Source organism: Apium graveolens, chromosome 3 (assembly GCF_009905375.1).
Source record: "Apium graveolens cultivar Ventura chromosome 3, ASM990537v1, whole genome shotgun sequence".
Classification (NCBI taxonomy): domain Eukaryota; kingdom Viridiplantae; phylum Streptophyta; class Magnoliopsida; order Apiales; family Apiaceae; genus Apium; species Apium graveolens.
Window position 1 is genome coordinate 175,453,633 of NC_133649.1, and position 4,813 is coordinate 175,458,445.

Genomic DNA, 4,813 nt, shown 5'->3' on the forward strand with positions numbered 1-4,813 from the left:
GAGAAGTGATAATGACACTGAGTTCAAGAACTCAAATATGGAGGAAGTCTGTAAGTGTAAAGGCATAGCAACAATTTTTCAACTCCTGGTACACCTCAACAAAATGGTGTTGTTGAGAGGAAGAACAAAACCTTGATTGAAGCTGGCAGGACTCTGCAAGAAGAAGCCAAACTACCCACTTACTTCTGGGCTAAAGCGGCAAACACATCCTGTTACACTCAAAATATCACACTGATAAATAGACATGGTGTTACTCCTTATCAGATGCTGAAAGAAAAGAAGCCCAGTCTCAAACATCTCCATGTATTTGGATGTAAGTGCTTTGTTCTGAGAACTCATACTGATCAGCTAGGAAAATTTGAATCAAAAGCTGATGAAGGAATCTTTGTTAGTTACTCACCATCAAGAGCATACAAAGTTTTCAATCTGAGAACAAATACTGTAATTATTTCTATCAGTGTATCTTTTGATGACAAGAAGATTCCTAGAAGGAAGGCGCACCCGCGCTGTGATAGCGCGCGGCCGCGCCGGAGTTCCAGAAATACAGCGCGCCCGTACTGTGATAGCGCGCGGCCTCACCGAGGCCGAATTTCAGAATCCTGATCTATTACAATTCTAAAAGGGAAGGCTTCCAGATTATTGAGGGCTGCTTTATAAATAACTTTAGGTCATTTTTAATTATATATCAAGTCAGAGAAGGACCAGAGCGCAAGGAGAAGATGACAAGAGACCTTTACCATAATTCAACAAAGGCGAAGATGATCTAGTTTATTCTTGTGAATCTTTGTTTTGAGTTGTATTTTGGATGCTTGTTTCTTGTTTTGCTGAATCTATACTCTTGTTTGTACTTGGTTTTATTTATTCGTATAAAGACTCATTTTCTATATCATGTTTTCATCGGAACCCACGTTGATGATGAGTCCAATTATGGGCTAATCGTTATCGTGGGGTTCTAGCGGATTTCTTTATGGATTTCTTTAGTTAAATTGTTTGATACCTTAGTATGTGGTGATTATATGATATCCTAGTATTGGTTGTGCGTATTCGTCTTATGAGTGTCGCGAACTTATAAGATAGTGTGTTAATTCTTAATGAAGTGAAAGTAAATTTAAGGATTTAGAATTTGCCATGCTAGCATAGGTTCATGTATGTGTCATGCATGATTCATAGGTAATTTTAACCATCTTACTTGACCTATGTAATCAAGATAAAAAACTTGTGCTTAATCTGTTATGTTGTCAAATTCTATAGACATATAGGGTCTCAATATAATTGGTGCCTATTCAGCTTCTATCTCTTTTGTGGATGTCTGGTAGAATGGTACTCGTGCAACGAAAGTTGGCATTTATCAGTTTCGTGTTATCTGATTAGTATCATCTCCATAGCATGCTAAGGTTAAGAATGATAAGGCCATTGAATGAAGTATTTAATGAAGTTAGAATCCCATATTTGTCATATATATTAATTCAGTCAATTTTATTCTCGTAGTTATAATTATTAGTAAATTCTTTGTTATAAACAATCTCAATTTGTTATTGTCTTAGCATTGGATAATAACCATACATTGTTGTTTAGGTGCATAAATTAAACAATTAACCAATATAGTCTTTGTGGGAACGAACTAGAAAAGATTCTATACTACTTGCGAACTCGTATACTTGCGTGTATTATTAGCGTGTGTTTAGTGACTAACAAGTTTTTGGCGCCGCTGCCGGGGACTGTAGTGTTAATTTATAGTTTATGTGCTTTCCATCAGTGGTCGTTAAAGTTCATTGACTCGGACATTGTTACTTATTTATATCTTGTCTGGTTTCAGGTACTCTAGCGGGGGTGTATGCATACGCGTTCGCGTACTCGTAAGAGAACAATGGATAAAACTGAGGAAGAACATGTGGTAGTTCGTAGGGAAGTTTTTAAGGATAAAGAGAAGTTAGAGGAAGAAGTGAAAGTTGAAGAGCCAATTGTAGTAGCTATGGGTGATCAAGCAGAAAATTCGAAGGCTTTGATGGACTATTCTAAGCCTAAGATTAATGACATTCAGTCTAGCATCATTAGACCAGCCATCAGGGCTAATACTTTTGAGATCAAGTCAAGCACGATCCAAATGATACAGAACTCAGTTCAGTTTGGGGGTTCTCCAACTGAAGACCCCAACATGCACATCAAGGATTTCATCGAGATCTGCGACACTTTCAAGTTCAATGATGTGACTGAAGATGCTATCAAGCTACGTCTCTTCCCATTCTCTCTGAGGGACAAGGCTAAGTGCTAGTTACACTCTCTACCAGCAGGGTCTATCACCACTTGGGAAAATCTTGCTCAAAAGTTTCTCACTAAATTCTTCCCCATGGCGAAGACTGCCGCAATCAGGAATGCTCTTACTCAGTTTGCTCAACACACTGGAGAATCTCTGTGTGAGGCTTGGGATCGATATAAGAAGATGCTAAGGAAGTGACCACACCATGGCATGCCTGATTGGATGATTATTAATTGTTTCTACAATGGATTGGGTCCTAGTTCCAGACCCATGCTTGATGCAACATCAGGAGGAGCATTGTGGGCTAAGAGCTACGATGAAGCTTATGAACTTACTGAATTGATGGCTGCTAATGAGTACCAGAATCCTTCCTAGAGACTGAATCAGGGAAAGGTAGAAGGAATTCTGGAGTTGGATGCAGCAACTGCTATCGCTGCCCAACTTAAGGCTTTGACAATGAAAGTGGACACTTTGGCTAATTATAGAGTTAATCAAATCACTAGTGTCTGTGAGCTTTGTGCTGGTGCCCATGAAACTGATCAGTGCGCAATCTCTAGTGAATCAGCTCAGTTCATGAGCAACTTCCAGCGATCACAGCAACCTGTGTCAACCACCTATCATCCTAATAACCACAATCATCCTAATTTCAGCCGGAGTAATGCTCAGAATGCGGTTCAACAGCCTTTTCGGCAGTATCCATCTAAGCAATATAACCCCCTGGTTTTTAGAAACCGCAGTATGCACCAAGATAACAACTCCAGCTGCAACAAGCTAATGAAAAATCTGAATTAGAGGAGTTCAAGCTTATGTGCAAGAGTCAAGCTGTTTCTATCAAGACCTTGGAAAATCAAATTGGGCAGATTGCCAATGCCTTGCTAAATCGTCAACCTACTACATTTCCTAGTGACACTGAAGTGCCAGGAAAGAGGGAAGCTAAGGTTCAGGTAAAGAGGAAAGTTACAAATCCCGAAAAAACTCAAGAGTTAACTGAAGAAGCTGGGGCTGAGAACGAAGCCAAGCAGCAGGATGAAGAAGTAGAACCAAGGAAGACTACTGTTCAGCACACTCCTCCTGAGGGTAATACAGGGGAGAAACAGATCTATCCTCCACCGCCTTTTCCTAAGCGGCTGCAGAAGAAAAAGCTGGATAAGCAATTTGAGAAGTTTTTGGAGGTGTTCAAGAAACTTCATATCAATATACCTTTCACCGAGGCTCTCGAGCAGATGCCTAGTTATGAAAAGTTTATGAAAGGTATTCTCTCTCAGAAGGTGAAGCTAGATGATTTAGAGACTGTCGCTCTCACGGAGGAATGCAGTGTTGTGTTGCAGTAGAAGTTGCCTCCAAAGCTTAAAGATCCAGGAAGCTTCACTATTCCATGTACTATTGGAAAAGTGTCTTTTGACAGATGCTTATGTGATTTGGGAGCTAGCATCAATCTGATGCCTTTGTCAATTTTCAAGCAGTTGGATCTACCTGATCCTAAACCGACGTATATGACTTTACAGTTGGCCGACCATTCTATTAAATATCCACGAGGTATTGTGGAGGATGTCTTGGTCAAGGTTGATAAACTCATCTTTCCTGCTGATTTTGAAATTCTTGATTTCGAGGAGGATAAGAAGGATCCCATTATCTTGGGAAGACCTTTCTTGGTAACTGGCTGAACCTTGATAGATGTGCAGAAATGTGAGCTTACAATGCAAGTGCTGGATCAGGATGTTACCTTTAATGTGTTCAATGCCATGAAATTTCCTACTGATAATGAGGAGTGCTTAAAAGTGGAGTTGGTCGATTCGGTGGTCACATCGAAACTTGATCAATTGCTAAGGTCTGATGCCTTAGAAAAAGCCTTATTGGGGAATTCAGATAGTGAAGATGACGAAGGTGAAGAGCAATTGCAGTATTTGAATGCTTCTCCCTGGAAGAGGAAGATTGATATGCCTTTTGAATCTCTTGGAATGGAGAAATTGAACAAAGCTCCTGAACGCCTCAAGCATTCTATTAAGGAAGCCCCCTCTCTTGAGCTTAAGCCTTTACCTGAGCATTTGAGGTATGCGTTTTTAGATGATGCATCTACTCTGCCTGTTATTATTGCATCTGACCGTTCAGGTAGTGATGAGGAAAAGTTTTTGAGGATTCGGAGAGAGTTTTAATCGACAATTGGATGGACTATAGCAGATATTAAGGGGATCGGCCATTTCTTACTGTATGAATAAAATTCTGCTAGAGGAAGGTAGCAAGCTTACAGTCGAGCAGCAAAGAAGACTTAATCCTATCATGAAGGAAGTAGTGAAGAAGGAAATTCTAAAGTGGCTAGATGCAGGGATTATCTATCCTGTCTCTGACAGTTCATGGGTAAGCCCAGTTCAATGTGTACCAAAGAAAGGTGGAATTAATGTGGTAGCAAATGAGAAGAATGAGCTTATTCTGACAAGGACAGTCACGGGGTGGAAAGTCTCCATGGACTATCAAAAGTTGAACAAATCCATTAGGAAGGACCACTTCCCATTTCCCTTTATTGATCAGATGCTTGACAAGTTGGCCGGTCATGAGTAT

The 4,813-nt window shown here is 40.1% G+C and overlaps 1 non-coding gene across 1 annotated transcript; it reads right to left on the reverse strand.

The window, feature by feature from the left end:
- Nucleotides 1-2,362: 2,362 nt before the first annotated feature.
- Nucleotides 2,363-2,469, reverse strand: LOC141715286 (small nucleolar RNA R71). The gene has a single exon (XR_012572053.1). It is a non-coding gene; the product is annotated as a small nucleolar RNA R71 (small nucleolar RNA).
- Nucleotides 2,470-4,813: the final 2,344 nt, after the last annotated feature.